The following is a 22,325-nucleotide window of genomic DNA, read 5'->3' as shown; positions in this document are numbered from 1 at the left end:
ACAACGTTAACTGTTTGCTTCCTTTCTCTCTCCTGTCCTCTTAGCTTATACACCCCATCAGTGGCCATGTCTCACCTCACATCCTGCAGGCGCTTTGAAGTCAGTGAATTAATTGATGCTAATTAAACTGAAAAGATTTAAAATTCATTTCCACAAACATTTATCAAGTTCCCTGCATGCCAAGAACTCTTTAAGCACTGGTGATGAGGATGGAAAGATCTGGTACAGTGATGTACAATCAATGTCAGCTCAGTAAATGTGTGTAGCATGAAGGAAGAACACAGTCTCTGCTCTCACAGGGTTCAGCACCAGATGGGAAGTGTAGACCATCCAAGATGCCTGCTGCCCAGAGTGGGACATCCTGTGGAAAGACATGAGTGCCGATTGCTCAGGGCAGAAGCCATGTCTATACAGAGGCCTCAATTCAGGAGAAGGAGGAGCCGATTCACATAAACAGTGAGGGAGAGTGGCCTGGGATGTGGAGGCACACAGCCCAGGCTGTGTTAGATCCTTTCTGCAGGGCTGTGAAAGCAAGGTGTGTGTGTGTGGGGGGGGGGGGGGGGGGGGGGGGGAGGAGGGAGGGTGAAAGAAGAGGTTGCTGTGTCGGCAAGGGTCAGCCCAGGGTGGTCTTATTTGCACTTTATCCTGGGGGGGGGGCATTAAATAGGGGAGTGAATGATCAGATTTGTGAGTTAGAGCTCTCTGGCAGCAGGGCAGAAGATGGAGGCTATCAGGTAAATGTTGCGTCTCCCCAAAATTCATATGTTAAGTCTTATCGCCCAATGTGGTGGTATTAGGAGGTGGACCTTTGGGATGTGATTAGGTCACGAGAGTGGAGCCTTTATGGATAGGATTCATGCCCTAAAAATGAGGCCAGGAGAGACTCCTTGTCTCCTCCCCTCCATGTGAGGTTACAGATAAGAAATGGCTACCCACGAACCAGAAAGTGGATCCTCACCAAACACCGAATCTGTTGGTGACCTGATCGTAGGCTTCCCAGCTTCCAGAACTGTAAGAAATAAATTTCCGCTGTGTTCAAGCCACCCAATTTATAGTGGTCTGTTACAGCAGCCAAGGGCACTAAAACAGTGGATTCAGAGAGTGGGGCCACAGGGCAGAAAACTGGTGGTAGAGAGACAACTGTTAAGCTGTCTAGGCAAGGACTGGGTGTGGCCAACACAGTGGCAGTGGTCACAGGGTCAGAGCCCAGAGACAATGAAGAGGTAGATTTGCTGAACGACGACAAGTGGAGACATGGGGGCAGAACAGAGGAGATGAGGATGACTTAGATGATTTTGCTTGAACTTGTGGGAAGAGAATGATAATCTTCACCAAGAGAAGCTGAGTAGAAAGATGATTGGAAGAGTCTCATCATGCTGTGTGGAAACATCAGTAATACTTTCCTAGAGGACATCCTGGAGGTAATTGGATCTCCTAGCTAATGATAATAAAGGCGTTGAGGAAGGTGAGGATGGTGACATCATGAAGGGCGGCGGGAATGACAAAGTAGAGCAATCACATATACTCTATTTTCTTCCTTATTGTTTTTAACTGTGGTAAAAATGCATAAGATAAAATTTGTTGTCTTAACTGTTTCCAGGTATACAACTTAGTGTGTTAAGTGTATTTACATTGTTATGCAACCTATTTCCAGAATTTTTTCTTCTTGTAAAACTAAAACTCTGTACCCATTAAACAGCTCCCTGTTTACTCCTCTCCCATCCCTGGCAATCACCATTCTACTGGATGTGACAACTCTAGATACTTCATAGAGGTAGAATTAGCTTTCTGTGACTGGCTTATGTAATTTAGCATAAAGTTCTTGTGGACTGAATTGTGTCCTCTCCCGCAAAATTCATGTTGAAGCCCTAATCCCCGGGACCTCACAATATGTATGGCTGTATTTTGAAATAGGGCCTTTAAAGAGGGGCTCATATTAAAGTGAGGCCATTAGTGTGGTGCTTGCGTGACTCAGTCGGTTAAGCAACCAACTCTTGATTTCAGCTCAGGTCATGATCTCATGGTCATGGGACCAAACCCTGAGTCAGGCTCCAAGCTATGCTGTGGATGGAGCCTGCTTGGGATTCTCTCTTTCCTTCTCTCTCTCTGCCTCTCCCCTGTTCATGCTCTCTCTTTCTCTCTCTCTGTCTCTCTCTCTCTCTCTTTCAAATAAATATTGCAAATATTTTAAAAATAATATCAGTTTCATAGTGTTGTGGTCTGAAAATATGCAAGGTCTGATCTCAATCTTTTTGTATTTGTTGAGGGCTGATTTGTGTTCCAGTATATGATCTATTCTGGAGAATGTTCCATCTGCACTGGAAAAGAATGTGTATTCTGCTGCTTTAGAATGAAATGTTCTGTATATATCTGTTAAGTCCATCTGGTCCAGTGTGTCATTCAAAGCCATTGTTTCCTTGTTGATTTTCTATTTAGATGATCTGTCCATTGCTTTAAGTGGGGTGTTGAAGTTCCCTACTATTATGGTATTATTATCAATGAGTTTCTTTAAGTTTGCAATTAATTGATTTATATTTGGGTGCTCCATGTTTGGAGCATAAATGTTTACAATTGTTAGATCTTGGTGGGTAGATCCCTTAATTGTGATATAATGCCCTTCTTCATCTCTTGTTACAGTTTTTATTTTAAAATCTAGATTTTCGGGGCGCCTGGGTGGCTCAGTCGGTTAAGCGGCCGACTTCGGCTCAGGTCACGATCTCACAGTCCGTGAGTTCGAGCCCCGCGTCGGGCTCTGTGCTGACAGCTCAGAGCCTGGAGCCTGTTTCAGATTCTGTGCCTCCTTCTCTCTCTGACCCTCCCCTGTTCATGCTCTGTCTGTCTCTGTCTCAAAAATAAATAAACATTAAAAAAAACATTAAAAAAAATAAAATCTAGATTTTCGGATATAAGTATGGCTACTCTGGCTTTCTTTTGGTGACGATTAGCATGATAGATCCTTATTTTCAATCTGAAGGTGTCTTTCAGTCTAAAGTGGGTGTCTTATAAATACCATAGAAATAGATCTTGTTTTCTTATCCATTCTGTTACCCTATGTCTTAAAAAAAATTTTTTTTTAATGTTTATTTATTTTTGACAGAGAGAGAGAGAGCATGAGAAAGGGAGGGGCAGAGAGAGACACACACACAGAACCTGAAGCAGGCTCCAGGCTCTGAGCTGTCAGCACAGAGCCTGGCACAGGGCTCAAACTCACCGCGAGATCATGACCTGAGTCGAAGTCAGACGCTCAACTGACTGAGCCACCCAGGTGCCTAACCCTATGTCTTTTGATTGGAGCGTTCAGTTCATTGACATTTAGAGTGAATGCTGAAAGATATGAATTTATTGGCATTATGTTGCCTATAGAGTTGGACTTTCTGGTGGTGTTCTCTGGTCCTTTCTAGTCTTTATTGCTTTTGGTCTTTTTTTTTCCCCCATCTTTTCTCCCCTCAGAGAGTCCCCCTTAAATTTCTTGCAGGGCTGGTTTATTGGTCATGAACTTTAATTTTTATCTGTCTGGGAAACTTTCTGTCTCTCCTTCTACTTTGAATGACAGCCTTACTGGATAAAGAATTCTTGGCTGAATATTTTTCTGATTCAGCACATTGAATATATCCTGTCATTCCTTTCTGGCCTGCCAAGTTTCTGTGGATAGGTCTGCTGCAAACCTGATATGTCTTACCTTGTAGGTTAAGGACTTTTTTCCCTTGCTGCTTTCATGATTCTCTCCTTGCCTGAGTATTTTGTGAATTTGACTATGATATGCCTCGTTGATGGTCAGTTTTTGTTGAATCTAATGTGCGTCCTCTGTGCTTCCTGGATTTTGATGTTTGTGTCTTTCCACAGGTTAGGAAAGTTTTCTGCTATGATTTCTCACATAAATCTTCTACCCCTGTTTCTCTGTCTTCATTTTCTGGGACCCCTATGAGTCTGATGTTATTCCTTTTTAATTAGACACTGCGTTCTCTAATTCTTATATAATGCTCTTTTGCCTTAGTCTCTCTCTTTTTTTCTGCTTCGTTATTCTTCATAAGTTTGTCCTCTATATCACTGACTCTCTGCTCTGCTGCATCCATCCTTCCACCGTGGCATCCATTTAAGATTGCAGCTAGGTTAGAGCATTTTTTTATTTCATCCTGACTAGGTTTTACTTCTTTTATCTCCACAGAAAGGGATTCTAATCTATTTCCAACCCCAGCTAGCTAGGTATTCTTATTATTGTGATTCTAAATTCTGGTTCAGACATCTTGCTTGTATCTGTATAAATTGAGTCCCTGGCTGTCATTTCTTCCCATTCTTTCTTTTGGGGTGAATTCCTTTGTTTTGTAATTTGGAAGGAAGAAAAGGAATTAATAAAGTAAATAAATAATTAAAAATTAAAAACAACACACACAAATAATCAAATAAAGGATGCTAGATCCTAGGTGTGTTTTAGTCTGATTGTTGAAAAAACATTGATAGAGAAAAAAATTGATGGAGATAAGAAAGGAGAAAAAAACAAAAAAAAAAAGGAAAATGTTTGAAAATTTGAAAAAATGGGTACAATAAAATAGAATAAAATGAAATGATGGAAGTAAAACAATTTAAAAAATTTACAAAAAAGTGAAAAATATAGTAGAAAAATAAAAGAAAAAATCTTGTTAATAAAAATGGAAAATAAAATGAATTTTTTTCTCTTTATGTATTCAAGAATAAGAAAAGAAAGCGAAAAAAATTGAATAGATGGACCAGTGAACAGAATCAAATACAATTGAAATTACATCTGGTTTACCCTAGAAGTCAAACTAGGAACCACTTTATAGTCCATAAACCAAGCAGGTGGAGAGACTTTTGGTGTTCCTCAAGAGGGCAGTTGGCCCAGTTGGGTGGGGCTTAGTGTAGGGGCTCCATTCTCCACTAGATGCTGCTGCTTAGCTTACTGGGGTGGATTGCAATGGCATCTGTAGCCATGTATGCACATGCAAAGGAGGGATGAAAATGGCATCACCCAGCTACCCAGTCTCTAGTATCAGAACTCTGTGCTCTCCCCGCCTGGCAATCAAGCACCTCTTCTTTGTCTCTGGCTCTGTCCACTTACTACTTTTAAACTGTCTGTGACCAATAAACCAACCAACCAACCAACCAACCAACAAACAAACAAACAAACACACTGTCTGTGACCAAGCTGTCAGGCTGCCAGGCAGCACCTCCATCCTGAGTTTTATCTCAGAAGGGGCTGTTTCCTAACCCCTCACTTCTGAGGGACTGCAGCTTTGACTCATTCTGACCCTCTGGGGGAGGGTCTCCCTGACCACTGGCGGGGTGCCAGCCGCACCCAGAAACATTAGTGGGACCATGCTGCTGCCAATGCCCAAAGACTGCAGCCAGGCACCAGCCCAGCCCAGAAAAATTTCACGTGATTGTGTAGCAGCAGTGTTTCAGGGATTATGGCAAATCGCAACACACGTCTGGTACCAGGCTTCACCCTTAACTTCCTTGTTCCAACATCAGCAAATGTGGCTGTTCTCCAGGGTCTGCTGGGACCTTTGTCTATGGGGGTGGGGGGGAGGGGCGCACTGCCTCTACCAAATGTCCTCCCAGCAGGGTTACTGCCTCTCCCCATGTGGCCCAAGGACCCCTCAGACCTCACTATCTGTTCCCAGGGATTCATCCTTCCCTCCAGAGCACCACCAGGTATTGAGCTGCAGAGTTTCAGACTTTGTACTTTCCCTGTTGATAGAGTCTTAATGGAATTTAAAGCCTCTCCTTTCTCCTTTCTCCATTTTTTGTTAAGTCCTTTGCAGCTGTTTCCGCTCTGAATTTTTCTCTCTAGCTGCTTTCAGAGTGGGGGTGCTTTTCCCATAGTCTCTCCCCCCCCCCCCCCCCCCGACTCCATCCTGTCTCTGCAAGTAGAAACAGCTCCCTGCCCTCTGTGGCTTCTCTCTCCCCCAGTTCACCTCTCCACACCACATACCTGCCGAGTTTGGTGGTTCAGGTTGTGCAGATTGTTGTGTAAATCCTCAAATCAGTTTTCTAGGTGTGAAAGATGGTTTAGTTTTGATTTGGCTGCATTTCAGAGATGAGAGACACAAAAACTTCCATGCCGTTCCACCATCTTGGCCCCTCCTTTTGAGGGTTGCTTTTAAGCTTTATTCAGTAAGATCAGAACAGCCTTTAATTTAGGCTAATATTTCATCACTACTAAAACAAGATTATTCAGAGAACTCTATCCAAAGCCCATGGGCTTTTGACGACTTTTCTACTCTAGCCGGTGGCATTATGAATTATTTCTCGCCCCTTATGAGTTGTAAGGACTGTCTCTGAGATCTTGGGGTAGTTCTTTTCCTGGCTTTGGATAGTATCATCACATGTACTCACTGATGAATAATATTCAGCTGAAGACTCAAGAGAATTCCTCTCTCTCTGCACAACTCTTCTACGCCCTGAAGACTCTAGCTACTTGGCTCCAGAGATTCCCAATCCTATCTCATCAATTCAGAGCGACTTCCTGGTTCTGATTTCTTCTTTGTTGAATTATGGCTGCCAAGCAGTGAGCTGGGATAATCATGGGGTCCACTTTTTATAATCCCTTCTCTCAGTGAACACTATCCTACACTGCCTGATGTCCAATATTTAAAAACCGTTTCATATATTTTATCTGATTTTTTAGTTGTTCAAGAGGGGAGAGTAAATCATGTCTTTGTTACTTCATCTTGCCTGAAAGTGGGAATGTAGCATAAGGAAATTACAGGGTAACTGTTATAAAAAAAATAGACAAGATGGTTGAAAGCAATAGTAGGTATGGAATTTTGGCTGGCTAGGAAAAGTAATGAAGAAAGAGGAGGATTGATCTAAAAAAAATAATGTCTTCAATGAGATGGGAGAAGAGATGTGGTAATAGAACAAGAGAATTAGAGGAGTACTAGATATAATTTCCAAAAATATAGGAATTGTACCTATTTTATGAACTGAAATATCTCCAACATCTGCAACAGTATCTGCACATTTGTTGACTATGTGCAGTCAATAAATAATTGTGGAATAAACAAATGCAAGGAGAACAGGTAATGACCAGATTAAACATCATGAATTTAAAAGTTCAGAGTGTAGTATTTCTAGGTGATGACAAGGACTGGTATTTATCTATGATGGTGACTAGAAGATGTGGCATGGATATAAAGCTCACTGCATTGAGAAGGACAAAACACTCTGAGGCCACTGACCTCCCCAAGGGAAATTGAAGGTTTGGAGATGGTGACAGAAAATGATTCTGAACATAGTGACCAAGTACATTATGACTGTTGGTTATTGATCTAAAATCAGTAAGGAGATTTACATTGAAAGAGATTTACTTCCCTTAAGCCAGAGTTCCAGAAGGAACAGTGAAGAGGTTTAGAAGTATGGATTAGGGGTAAACAGACTCAACAATATAGGGATTTGGAGAAAACAGCTAATGGTAGGGGCCTCCACTAGCAGTGGTGACCAAGGATGTTAGGAATAAAAAATATGATGAGATTAAACAGTTTTGAGTATCTAAATTAAATTCATTTTATCATTTTGAAGTCACTGTCCTTCTCTAATAATACTCTGTGTGTTGAAGTTGACTTTGATATCAATAAAACCTCACCAGCTTTCTTATACTTTCTGTTTACATGGTATATTGTTTTCCATTCTTTAACATTTAATTTTTCTGCATCTCCATATTTAAGGTGAGTCTCTTGTGAGTAACATGGAGTTGAATCTCATTTTTTTTATAAGTCTGACAATCTCTGCCTTTTACTTGGAGTATTTAGCTCATATACATTTAATGTATGTTGATAAAGTTGAATTTAACTCTATCTTGATATATGTCCAGATAGATACAGCCTGAAGTCTTAGTGTCACCAGTTCCTACCTGCCTAACCTTGGATAATTGACATAATCTTCTGAGCCCTAGTGGCCTTATCTATGCAGTACAGATGGAAATTGCTATATTAAAGACAATGATTGTAAAGTTCAAGTCACATAGTAGAAGTCTGATAAACTATTTTAACTGATTTTGACTATTACCATTGAAAGTATCATTTTAGTAACTCTCTATACTTTTATGATAAAGATCTTTAGCAGTAGCCTGAAAAAAATAGTTCAGCAGCATTCTATAGATCAAGATGTTTTATTTTGGTAAAGTGGGTATAACACAAAATTAATCATTTTTATTTATTTTTTAAAATTTTTTAAATGTTTTTATTTTATTTTTGAGAGAGAGACAGAGTGCAAGTGGGGGAGGGGCAGTGAGACAGGGGGCCACAGAATCCAAAACAAGGGCTCTAACTCACAGACTGTGAGATCATGACCTGAGCTGAAGTCGGACGCTTAATGAACTGACCCATCCCAAAATTAACCATTTTTAAATGAACAATTCAATGACATTTAGTGCATTCACGATATTATGCAGCTACCATCTCTAGCTCCAAAAAAATCTCCATCATCCCAAAAGGAAACCCTGTACCCATTGAGCAATTGCTCCTCCTCTCCTTAGCCCCTGGGAACCACCAGTATGCATTCTATGTCTAGATTTACTTACTCAGTACATGACAAGTAAATGCAATCATACAATATTGACCTTTTGTGCCTGGCTTCTTTCTCGTAGCGTAATGTTTTCAGGGTTCATCCATGTTATGGCATGTGTCAATACTACATTCCTTTTTATGGCTGTATAATATTCCATTGTGTGAATAGACCACAATGTGTTTACCCATTCATCTGTTGATGGGTATTTGCATTGTTTATAATCTTATATAATACAAGAATTGGGGAAACCCTCAATAGGAAAAAGTAAGCAAAAAGATTTGGGAAACCATAGAGTCAGATTCTTAGAACTTTAGGGAACATCTAACAACTAGTCTAACCATATCATTTTTCAGATGAACAAGGCCCAAGCTCTCCCATATAGCTTGAAGCAGAGCTAAGATTAGAACTTGGAGTCTAGGCTCCAGGAAGTATACAATTGAATAAAATCATCTTAGGAAGGACACCTGGATGGCTCAGTCAGTTAAGTGTCTGACTTTGGCTCAGGTCATAATCTTACTGTTCATGGATTCGAGCCCCGCATCAGGCTCTGTGCTTATAGCTTAGAGCCTGGTGCCTGCTTTGGATCCTGTCTCCCTCTCTCTCTGCCCCTCCCCCACTCGCATTCTGTGTCTCTCTCTCTCTTTCAAAAATGAATACACATTAAAATTAAAAAAAAAATCATCTTAGGAAAAGCCTGCTGAATAAGTCTCATCATTCAAGGAGTGGAATAGATGAATGATGGTCATTCCAAATGTGGAAGTAACAGCAAATTGAGTTCTGTTTTGGACTATGTATATTAAGACGCCAAAAAGTTTACAGTCCTGCCCATAATTGTCTGAAACTGCTTCGTTTAGCCTCTTATGACTCAGAATCATGGTTCTTCCAGAAGCAGATCCCAAGACAAAGAATTATATGCAAGGAGTTTATTTGAGAAAGTTTAGGGAACATTCATAAGGAAGCGTAGAGAAGTAATACTGAGATGGGAAGGCAGGCATTAAAGGCTACACCATTAAGTCTGCTGCCTTAGTGGGAACTGGAGCTTAATCTTATAGGAAATGATGCAAAACACAGGAAGAATAAGCCCTCTCGGGACAAAGAAGCAGGGTATTTACACACAGGTTAGTAAGCTTAGAAATGTGTGCAAACCCGATGAGCCCTGGCTCAGAAAGGGAATCTAGAAAGTAGTAGATTAAAAAGCAAGACCAAAAAATAAAAATAACTGCTACCTGTGTCAGAAAAAAACTGGTAATTTGCTGATGCACAAACACTACCAAGGCTGGAGCGAAATTCTTCCTTCCCTTTATGAGCTTACTTTACCACCAATAAGAAATATCTGTGGCCACAAGGTACATGAGCTGTCAACACTAAAGTATGTGGTATTTAGAGGAGATTTGGGAAGTGACAGGAAAATTCACTGCAAGATAGCAAGAGAGAAGAGGGCAGAGCTCTTTGCCTCAGTACTTATCTGAGTATGACCTTGTCCATTGGTGCCAAAAAATGATGACAATACAAATAGGGCTGTGGGAGGAAGCAGGAGGTGGTGGGGAAAGCGCTAGAATAGAAATCAGGAGAGTGTGTTCCCAGTCTTGATGCTGCAGGACAAGTCACTTCTCTGAGCCTCAGTTTCCACATCTCTGAAGTGATAGATAGGATAGTTTCAAAGATGTCTTTTCCAAATGAAGCTCTGTGATTCTCAGTTGGTTTTAAAAGCTCAGATAAGTTGTTTCTGAAAAAAGAGAAAGATTTGGTTGATTAGTTTATCAATCCATCTAAGCTCCACTTACTGGAGCAGGAAGGATTTAAAGAGGCAATACAAGTACAAGTGTTAACAGATGAAGCCAGACTACCTGGGTTCAGGTACCTGGTCTGCCATGTACTTATTGTATAATTCTTGGCAGACTGCTCAATTGCTCTGTGCCCAGCTTACCTATCTATAATAATAGTACCTACCCTAAAAGATTGTTGTGGGAAATAAATTAATTAATCTATTGTGACAGAAAATAATTCATACATTAGATGCTCACCAGAATGGATTCAGTAGCTTTTCTGGGAACCAAAGCTAGATTACATTTCCCAGCATCCTTTGAGTCTTTTTAAGGCCACGTGACTGGGTCATGGTCAGTGGTATAGAGAGGAACACTAATTAATGTAGGCTATTTTTAAACCTGGCTCATAAAGACCTCCCAAGTGATTCTCTATGGCTCTCTTTTCACCTGCAGAAGAACCAGCAGAGGATTCAAAAGTACTGGGAGATGATGGGACCACAAGATAGAAGGAACCTTGCCAAATACTCATCAAACTTCATGTGAGAAAGAAACTTCTATTGTGGTAAGCCACTGAGATTTGGGGTTATAGCAAATGACTGTAATAGGTTACATCAGGTAGTGTGTAATACCCTAACTAATATAGTATGTCAAGCAATTAGCCTAGTGTGTGGCAAAGTTGAGGTGCAAATGTTAAGTGGTATTTAGACCTACTGGAAAGGGAGCTGCTAGGCTTTGGAACCACCTATGAAAACAAAGGGCTAGAGAATGTTTGCAACAGAGTAACCTGGTGTGGCTGGAGGACAGATACCCTAGAGGAGACTGGGTAAGGTAAGGAGGCTGTGGTCACATTCTAGAGGACCCTGAATACCAGGCTAAGGACTTGAAGGATATCCAGTTAACAATGGTGAGCCACTAAGGGAAGGAGAGCTACAGTCTATGTTATATCTATTAAAGCACACAGCATTGTTGCCTAGAAAAAGAATTCAGAGCTGTGATGTAGGATTGTTTTTTGGGTTCTCCCCAAAGTAGCCTCTGTGGGGGAATTTAAATGCAAGTAACTTTATTTGGGAGGTGATCCCAGGAAGCAGTGAGTGCCAGGGGAAGAGAGGAAAACCAATGAGGGAAAGTTCATGAACAGGTAATTGCTGTGGGCAACTGGGGCTTAGTCCCACTGGGCACCCTTGGAGGAACCATGCCTCAGAATTATCCCACTTGAAGAGGGAGAAAGGGAAGAAGGGATATATCTAGGGGAAAATAAGGTCTGTTCCCAGGACATGAGCTCTCTCGTACTTTCAGCCACCCACATGCTTACTGAGCTGCCTGTCATAGCCTGAAAAATGCCCTCAGCTGAGAGAGACAAGAAGCTGTTGGCCTGTAGGAGACCCCTGAGCATGTGACTGAAAGCAAGAGGACCCAGGTGGGTCCTGACAGTATCTGCCACATTTTGACCACCCCTCTCTTTCTAGGGAAACAGCCTTCCTCCAATCTATTAGCAATCGATTGCGGGAGGAGTGTGGTGATATAATGCAAAGAATAAAGCCTTTAGGATCCGGTGAACCCAGGTTCTAATCATGTCTCTACCTCTTATTAGCTGTGTGACCTTGGGCAAGTTAACTCACCATGTCGGAGTTCCTGTTTCCTCATCTGTAAAACAGAGTTAAAAATAACTAACAATAAAAACTCATTAGAAATATATATAAAGAACGGAGCCCTGTTAGCTCTCTTATCCTCTCTCTAAGTTCTGGAAGTTGCCTTCAGTGACATGAGGGAAGAACCTTCATGTAGAAAGAATGGATGGGGATATGAAGGGCAGGGAATGCTACGTAGTGGCATGGTAACCAGAACTATTAGTCTTACTTCTAGGCATCTTATTTTCCTGGACAGTCTACTCTTCTCTTGTATAAAGTTCATTGATTTATTCATTCATGTGCTTGGTCTTGCCATTTTTAGGGAAGGCCACCAGATGGACCAGGATGAGGGAGAAAGGGTAGGATTAAATTAGGCTTCACAGAAATCTGTGCATGGACATCACCTGCCAAGAGCTAAAGAGACTTGTGTAGAGGAAGAGGCCATGGGATTGAAACCACTGACATGGCTGACACATGCTCCCTATGATATGACTTCCTGTCCTGTGACACACGAATATTCAGTAAGACCCCAAACTCATGCTGTGCTTAGTGCAGTTGGGTTTCCCATAGAAGCAGGCACTGGGGCATCCATGTCAGTTTAAGGCTGAACCAAGATGGCCCATAAGGACTTAATTTGTGAAATAGAGGAGATCAGGAGGAAATAAAGTCTGGGTTTGCAAAAATTAGGAGGAGGATGGAAATGGTACAATCTCTCTTCCATTATCACATGTGACTGCGATGTTGGAATTTGTTTATACGCAGTAGATAAGTGGGGGAATTAAAACCACCAAGATGTGTGTGTTAGTTGGAATCCCTGAGGAGATGCCAAGACAGGGTGACACATGCAAGAAATGTATTAGGAAAAACATCTGAGACAGAAATGGGGAGTCAGGGGAGCACCCCACTACAGGTCGAACCTCAAGTGCAGGAGAGAGGGGAGGAAGGGAGGATGTGTGGGTGGAGTGTCTTAGATTGCATTGTGGTGCCAAGGAAAGTGTGGCCATCAGGGAGTCCTCCAGCCTGAGGCACCCGATGGAGGACACCCATGTCTTCCTGCAAAGCACCTGCTCTGTTATCTCTGTCACGAGAAAGAAGGGATAAGAAAGTGAACATGCTTTTTGCCAGTGAACACAAAAAACATCATCTAGCTGAACATGATGACCCATGGAGGAGTATAGAACACACACACACACACACACACACACACACACACACACACATACACACACACACCTTCATCTACTTTCTCCTACCCCACTTCACTTTCTCTGTGATGACATCACCCTGTTGGTCCAAGTTTGTGTAGTTTTCTTGATGAAAATATTTAATAAATGTGCCAGTGTCACTTTCCTGCTTTTAATAAGTCCTATAGTTACATAAGAAGTTATTACTAGGGAAGCTGGGTAAAGACATGCCTACTGTTTTCACAGCTTGTTAGTCTATAATTATTTTGAAATTAGAAGTTAAAAAAAAAGTGTATAATACAGAATCCCAAACATGAGCAATCCTACTAGTTTTAAGAGCCCCCACACTAAACAAAGAGGGAAAGCCTTAATTATGGAGGAGGATCTCGAGACAATAAATGATTTTTGAAAGAAATGATAACAAAATGGATGTGATACCACAGGAGCAATGGTCCTACAGGCATATGCATTTTACCATCAGAGACAAGACTGCAGACCCAGCAAAAAGGAGAGCCTAACACATCAGTTTTCTCTGCTTTAAGTGGAGTTGAAAAGCACTTGCCATGGACTGAAACTATCGACTATAATGCCAAGCACAGCAGGCTAGCATTTCCTGGAATCTGGTCTTATTTGGAGCCATACAAGCTGCTGCTTTATAGAAAGGAGGAAACTGAAAACAACAACAAAAGCAGGCTTCTCTCTTAATCCAGACTGGAAGAAAGAAAATCAGGATGATGAGTCCTGTACCTCTGATGTCACATTTGTCTGCAGATATAATGATCCCATTCACCGTGCTTCTTCTCCACTGTTTGGATGCAGCAAATCTTTCCCACATCCACTTTCACCCAGCAAACTTCATGTCTTTAATCCAGGCAAAGGCCGATGTGCCAGGAATTTAAGATGTTTGAAACTGTGATGATATTTGGGGGTAGTCAGTTTGTTTCATTTTAATTACTTTTTCAGCATATTATCTTTGAGACTTTATAGTTTTTTTTTTTAAGTTTATTTATTTTGAGGGGGGGAGAGGGGCAGAGAGAGAGGGAGAGAGAGAGGGAATTGTACGCAGGCTCCAATGTGGAGCCTGACGCAGGGCTTGAACTCATGAACCGTGAGATCATGACCTGAGCTGAAATCAAGAGTCAGATGCTTAACCCACTGAGCCACCCACGTGCCCCAAGACTTTATAGTTTTTAATGTTATGTTTACAACCCCTTTACTCTCATAGGCCTGTTATTTATATGGTACAAGATCCCATAATGTGGTGATATTTAGTAATGCTTATCCTGGGTTACCATATCTTGTTAAAAATTAGCATTTCCCTGTTTGTTAAAATCATTCTTTTCTTTTGTTTTCTGGTCAATTGTGTATCTCTTTTTATATCCCTTTTGTTGTGACACACATCATAACCTTTCACCCATTTTGCTATTAGCTTATTTATCATTTTCCAGTGTGTGTGAGGTTTTAAAAAAAATTCTTTTTAAGGTTTATTCATTTTTCAGAGACAGAGAGACAGAGCATGAGCAGGGGAGGGGCAGAGAGAGAGGCAGACACAGAATCCGAAACAGGCTTCAGGCTCTGAGCTGTCAGCACATAGCCTGACGTGGGGCTCAAACTCACAAACCGCGAGATCATGACCTGAGTGGAAGTCGGACGCTTAACTGACTGAGCCACCCAGGTGCCCCTCCAGTGTGTGAGGTTTTAAGAAATATATGCTGGAACGTGGATGGAACTGGAGAGTGTGATGCTAAGTGAAATAAGCCATACAGAGAAAGACAGATATCATATGTTTTCACTCTTCTGTGGATCCTGAGAAACTTAACAGAAACCCATGGGGGAGGGGAAGGAAAAAAAAAAAAAGAGGTTAGAGAGGGAGGGAGCCAAAACATAAGAGACTCTTAAAAACTGAGAAAAAACTGAGGGTTGATGGGGGTGGGAGGAAGGGGAGGGTGGGTGATGGGTATTGAGGAGGGCACCTTTTGGGATGAGCACTGGGTGTTGTATGGAAACCAATTTGACAGTAAATTTCATATATTAAAAAAAAAGAAATATATGCTGGATATTAATCTTTTATCAGTTATGTATGATCCCAGTATTTTCCCAGTTATGTAAAATATTTTCTCTTTCCATTCTGTTTTTATCAGGATAATATGTGTACATAGTTAAAAATAATAAATTCATATCCAAAGTGGATTTCCTTTGAGGCTAATGAAGCTTAAACTTGCGGGCCTTCACTTGCATGAGGTTTTTCTAGAACCCCCGGTGACGTGCCAGCAAAGTATGCACACAGTCATGGGTTTTCACAAAATTTGCAGAAGTGGGGTATGTTCACGTAGATCTGCTGAGATTGCTGTCTCTTTCTGCTCCTCCTTGCCTTCATGTTGGGGGTTCTGTAATTATAGGGATCAGACTAAGGGGATGTTTAGTTTGGAGACATTTTGTTTGGGTGTAGTGGGATTATATTTACGTAGCTCACAGTTGCTTCCACGTAGAGTGAAGTTACCGTTGGCCATCACGGTGGAGGACCAGCCTTCAGGAATACTTCTGCTTGTCCTGACAGCTCACCTTGTGTCATGACACAAGGTCTGGAGCCACATGTCACACTGCAACATGAATGTACTCCCTTCTTCCAGCACTGGAGGTATCCAAGAGAGGAGAAAAAATTTGAAATGTATACAGCTAGAACATCCTTCCAATGATCAAATATGTGTGTTACAGAGGATTAGGTTCTCATTCATGCCTGGAAGTTCTTATTTGTTGTAATAAATCACTACATCCATACATAATATATCACTGCCAGAATGTGGATGAGAAATGGGTTTAGGAGTATCTTCAAATTAAAGAATATTTTTTTAATTTTTTTTTTTTAATGTTTATTTTTGAGAGAGAGAGAGCACGCATGCGAGTGGGGGAGAGGCAGAGAGAGGTAGGTGGATGGAGACCCGAAGAGGGTTCTGTGCTGACCTCAGAAAGCCTGATGCAGGGTGACGTGAGTTGAAGTTGGACATTTAACCGACTGAGTCACCCAGGTGCTCCAAATTAAAAAAATATTTTAAAAAAATGTTTTAAATAAAGATTATTTAAGATCAGTCATTGCAGAAGAGAGTTTTTAATGTCTTGAAATTTTACTGCTCGTATGTTAAAGAAAGTAAATAGAGCTTTTCCCAAATTTGTCATAAATTCTAACAATATAAATGACATTATCAATATTAAGCTGTGAAGCTTAAAGAAGTTTTCCTAAACTGTCAGTAATAACCAATTTCAATCACCCATGCTGAATAAGGACTGAATGATCTCTGTGGTATTTGCATTCTTCTTAACTGTGTGATTTTTGTGGCCCTTTTCATTGTAAATATTCACTCTTAAAACTAATTTTTTTTTTTTTTAAGTTTTTAAGTCTGCTGTCATCACAAAGCCCTTTGTGGGACTCAAACTCACAAAACTGTGAGACCATGACCTGAGCGAAAATCAAGAGTTGGCTGCTTAACTGACTGAGCCTAGGCACCACCCCTAAAGCTAATTTTTATTTATAAATTTTATTCTTTTGCTTCAAGGAGAGAACTCTCTCGGGGCGCCTGGGTGGCGCAGTCGGTTAAGCGTCCGACTTCAGCCAGGTCACGATCTCGCGGTCCGCAAGTTCGAGCCCCGCGTCGGGCTCTGGGCTGACGGCTCGGAGCCTGGAGCCTGTTTCCGATTCTGTGTCTCCCTCTCTCTCTGCCCCTCCCCCGTTCATGCTCTGTCTCTCTCTGTCCCAAAAATAAATAAACGTTGAAAAAAAAAAAAGTATTAAAAAAGGAGAGAACTCTCTCTACCCAACAATGATATGAACTTCAAGTAACATACAACCTAAATCTGCCCTTAGTAATATTTTTAAATAAAAATAAGAAGTCCCTTCAATTTTTTTTCCTTTGCGCCTAATCCCCAGAGTCATCCATATTTTGCTGTTTTTAGCTGTGATTCTATTAGCAATTTTCATATTTCTAAGTAATATACTGCTATTGCTACTTCTTAATTTATTTAATTTTAGGTATTGTCCAGTGGTTTCTTCCCAACAGATAAAAATGTGCTCTTTTTTATATTACATTTACTTCCCCCTCTTTCACCCTCCCAATATACTTTCCACTACTCTTAGCCAAATAATCAGTGTTTATGTCCTAATTCTGTAGAGCGAAATCGTACATCATCATTACAATTTCTTTAGAGCACAGCTTTATGTTTTTGTTGAAGTCTCAAAGCTCCTCTTCCCTGGTCTAATATGCTATCCTGTATTTTCCCCAAATGCTCCATCTGACCAGATATTTCTAAATTTCCCCCCTTTCCTGGTGACCTTCCCCTTACGGCTCCCTGCCGGCTCCCATCTGCCTTTCTCACACACTCCTTCCTGGACCCTCCCTTATTTTACCACTGGTCTTGCTGAAGTCCATCCTCTAATATCTTTCCGTGTACAAAAAGAACAGCTTATTTTACGCTTACACTGAGTTGCTAATTTCACTGGGTGTTTAGTTGTGGTTAGAAATCATTTTCTTGCTAGGGTGCCTGGGTGGCTCCATTGGTTAAGTGTCTGACTTCAGCTCAGGCCATGATTTTACAGTTCGTGAGTTCAAGCCCTGGATCAGGCTCTGTGTTGACAGCTCAGAGCCTGGAGCCTGCTTTGGATTCTGTGTCTCCCTCTCTCTCTGCCCCTCCCCTGCTCATGCTCTGTCTCTCAAAAAGAAATAAACGTTAAAAAAAATTAAAAATCATTTTCTTGCTGTATTTTGGTAATATTTCTCCACTGTCTTCTAGATACAGACTACTTGAGAAGTCTGATAGTATCATGATACTTGTGGTTTGTACTTTCTATAAACTTTTGGGGTTTTCTTTTTAAAACCCAGTGTTCTTGAAATTTGACAGTAATTTGGAATTGCATGAAGATGAGGCTATATTTTCCCTGTGAGGTTAGCTACTTAGTAGATTCTTTGAGTCTGGACATTCATGCCCTTCATTTCTGGATCTCATTCTCTCTCTCTCTCTCTCTCTCTCTCTCTCTCTCTCTCTCTCTCCCCCTCCCTCCCTCCCTCCTTCTCCCCCTCTCCCCTTCCCTCTCCTGTCCTTCTCTCTTTCTACCTATCTCCCCCTCTCTCTATTTTATTCTCCATTCTATTTCCTCTGTTCTCTCATTCTGAAACTCATCATCATCAAATATTGGAACTCCCACCTTAATTCTATGTGTGTTTTAGCTTTTCCCTAATATTTTCTCTTTTTTCTTTTTGCTTGACTTTTCAGGAGATTTCCTAAACCTCATCTTTAAAACCTTTCATTGAATGTTTTGTTTCGATGATCGTATCTTTAATTTCTGAGAACTATCTATTCTATTATTGTTCCTTTCTCATGGCATCCTGTTCTCATATATTGGTATAATATCTTCCAATATCTCCTTGAGGATACAAAGAAGACTGAAAATATTTCTTCTCTTTGAATTATCTTGTTTTTTTGCCAGGTTTATTTTTCCTTTTGGCTTGAATTTCTTTCACGTTAGAGCAGCTTCTAAAATGCCTGGCGTTCCTTGTTTTATCACTTATTTTCTTTCTTTCGTTTTTAGTATTTAATTAAAAGAAAAATCTTTAATATGAAATTTATTGTCAAATTGGTTTTCATACAACGCCCAGTGCTTATCCCAACAGGTGCCCTCGTCAGTGCCCATCACCCACTTTCCCCTCCCTCCCACCCCCCATCAGCCACAGCAATTTCTTACTTGACACATCTCCAAAGGCCAGGGAATTAAAAGCAAAAATGAACTATTGGGACCTCATGAAGATAAAAAGCTTCTGCACTTCAAAGGAAACAATCAACAAACCTAAAAGGCAACTGACAGAATGGGAAAAGATATTTGCAAATGACATATCGGACAAAGGGCTAGTATCCAAAATCTATAATAAAGAACTCACCAAACTCCACACCCGAAAAACAAATAATCCAGTGAAAGAATGGGAAGACATGAATAGACACTCCTCTAAAGAAGACATCCAGATGGCCAACAAGCACATGAAAAGATGCTCAATATCACTTATTTTCAAGAGGAGGCCATACAATGCTGATTGGAAGCTCTGGTGGCATGGACCTGACTTGATGGCCAGTGGGCTTCAATTTAGGACAGTGGAACAGCACTGCGCGTTGCAGTTGGGGACCCTTAGATGTCAGTATGTGGGCTTTTCCTGCCCAGTCTCTCTGAAGAGGAAACTGCTGATTTTCTGTCTGCAGCTTGGATCCTTGGCTGTACAGGGAGTAAGGGAAGAATTCTGGGGATCCATCGAACCATACTCTGTGCAGACTTTGAACCACTGTGCTTGTTTTCAGAGTCCCGCTTCACCCTGCCCTCAGCCATACTTAATACCTCCATGTCCCAAGCCTCTCCAGGCTCATGAAGCAGGTTGGGTCCTGTCTCCCTATCCCCCTATGGATTTTAGCTTGAAATTCTTCCACTTCACTAAATCACTTAGCATCCATTCACCGTGCTCGTCTGAAAATAGATAGAGTAGTCTCTTCCAGTGGTATCTCCTTTTCCCTTCTCATTGCCCTTTGGGTTTATACATTTGATTATGATTTCACAATTGTTATAGTGGAGCCTTGAGAAGGAGGAAAGATACAAACGGTCGGCCCGGCATCTTTTACCGAAACGTTGCTTATCTTTTAGCTTTGTCAGAACTTTTTTGATGTAGTTAAATTTGTCAATTTAATGTAAAACATTTCCCCCCAAAAGGCTCATCAATTATCCCAACAATATTTACTGATAGTCTTTTGTTTCCCTGTTAAGTATTGATTGTGTTCTGTCCTAGAGTCCCGTATCTACATGGATTTTCTCTTCAACTTTCTATTCTATTATTTTTCTGTTTTAAAACCACAGTAATTATTCTGTCTTCCTAATATGTTTTGATATTTGGTAAGGCATGTCTCTTCTTTGTTCTTCTTGTACAGAATTATCTTCACTCTTCTTAAAGCCTCTTCTTACGTACAAATTTCAGAATTTAAACTTTGCTAAATTGCACACAGATTTTATTGGCCTTTTGACTGTGATTAATTTGTATATTACATTATGGACAATGAGTGCTTTCATTCATCAAACAGAAAATTTTATTCAGATTTTCTTTTATGTCTTTCAATAATATGTTATAATTTTCTTTATAAGCTTCATGTATTTATAATGGTTTCATCAAGTGGAGCCATCTAGCCAACCATTCTACTTTTCTAACAGCTATTTTGACTTTGAAGATAATCTGTGTGATATAACTGCTTACCATTATTTTAGACAATGTCTTATATTGTTTACTAGCAGAACATGTACCCTAGATGGAGAAGCTTTAGGCTTGAGGTCCTCACCGATGAAGCTTTGCCCTTGTAGAGTGCTAGCTGCCAAAGCCTCAGGGGTAAAGAACACAAATTCCAAATCCAAAGAGGTATCAGCTTCTTTTGGTATGCAGCAGATCCCTCTTGCCCTCTGGACAGGGCTCTGATATCATCCATCTGCCAGCAGTATATGCTTTGTACGCACTTGAGATTGTGCCTGGTTACATTCACTTTGTCCCCATTCTGCAGCAATATTTTGGGTTTCAGAGGTACAAAGAGACCTACCTGAGCAAGATGTGCAGCCTACGACGTCCTGATACTCTGTGAACCCACTCAGTGTTCTATAGGTTGATTAATAAAACTCTCACCGATATGTACCATTCACATTTGACCTTGATGGGCCCACTTTTTTCAGCAACTGTTGAGCTCAAACATGGGCTGTCTTACAACACCCAAATGTCCACTGTCCACTTGGCTGTATTTGACTTTTGGCAGTTATCCTGGAACTGGTGTGAATAGGTACCAGGTGGCCAGCATGGCTGGCCCAACTTTGACTTAACAGACTGATTATTCCCTGTTCTTTCCACGGACACACTCCAAACTTTGGCCCCAGAATGGCAGTTTACCACCAATAGCCGTCACGTGATACTGAATCATGGTGTGTAACTATTTGGGAAGGATCTTAAAAGTAGAGCCTATTGAGCCACAGATTGAGAGTGTTCATTCGAGGGCACTAAGGCATCATCAGTCTTTGTCCTCTGCTGCCCTTGTCCAAGAACCTGGCTCTCCACCTGAGTCTTCCTGGTTGGTGTATTCCCGACTACTGCCTTCCATTCAACAAAGGGCACTCGGTGGCTCCTTTTTATAAGAAGGCTGCGCTGACACACCTGAGACATAATTGCGTAGTCCGTCAGGAGAGTAATAGAAATGCCCATCGGTAGTTAGAGTGAGCTCCAACAAAGCTCAGTAATAGCAATAAATGTTGATGACGATAATAATAATGTGAGGGCTTAGTCTATGCCAGGTACTATTCTAAGTGTTTTATATGTGTTAACTCATGTAATCCTTGTAACTACTCCATGAGGTAGGTTCTGTCATTATTCCCACTTTACAGATCATAAAACTGTGGCACAGGGAGGTTAAGAAATTTGCCAAAGGTAACCCAGCAAAGAAGTACCAGAGGTAAGATTTAAACTCAAGCCAGCTACTCCTGTGTCTGTGAGTACAGATATTTTACTGCCTCCAGATTTAATTCAAATTTTGAATATCAGATATCCATTTCAGGAGGACACTGAATCCAAAACACAGTGTTGCACAGCCTACCATCAGCCCGAGTAGTCATACCCAACACACCAAATTTCAGTGGACCTCACACGTGCAGCGCATGTCATTGCCTTTTATTTTTAATTTTCATTTACTTTTGAGAAAGATACAGAGAGCAAGCAGGGGAGGGGTTGAGAGAGAAGACAGAATCCCAAGCAGGCTCCATACTGTCAGCGCAGAGCCTGATGAGGGGCTCGAACTCATGAACCGTGAGATCATGACCTGAGCTGAAATCAAGAGTCAGATGCTTAACCAACTAAGCCACCCAGGCACCCCATGTCATTGCCTTTTAGTAATAACTTAGAGTAGCGTGTACTCAGTTCCCCCACACAGTCTGTATTCTTCTGGGTTACCTGAGATACAGGACCCAGTAGGATCCACAAGTTTAGAATTTTGCCCAAATCCTAATAGTTCTACCAGGTATTAGACTTCTTTCTTGGATTTGAGGACTCTCTGGGCTAGTACCTTATTCTTCAGTAGTCAGTATTCCTCAGTGACTGTGTGTCCCTCCCATACCATTCCCATGTGCGAGACTGACAACCGTTGGACTTAGAGGGCAAGTGCCTAGGGCACATGAT

General features: G+C 41.1%; 1 long non-coding RNA gene across 1 annotated transcript in view; it reads left to right on the top strand.

Moving 5' to 3' along the window:
• LOC123383900 overlaps positions 1-11,920 on the top strand; it is a 102,620-nt gene extending 90,700 nt beyond the window's left edge. Inside the window, exons 2-3 of the long non-coding RNA XR_006594268.1 lie at positions 10,746-10,854; positions 11,589-11,920. This is a non-coding gene — a long non-coding RNA (uncharacterized LOC123383900). The remainder of the gene's footprint in view (positions 1-10,745; positions 10,855-11,588) is intronic.
• Positions 11,921-22,325: the final 10,405 nt, after the last annotated feature.

Source organism: Felis catus, chromosome A2 (genome assembly GCF_018350175.1).
Source record: "Felis catus isolate Fca126 chromosome A2, F.catus_Fca126_mat1.0, whole genome shotgun sequence".
NCBI lineage: Eukaryota > Metazoa > Chordata > Mammalia > Carnivora > Felidae > Felis > Felis catus.
Note: the sequence above shows the minus strand (reverse complement) of the source record. Positions and strands in the feature narration are given on the sequence as shown.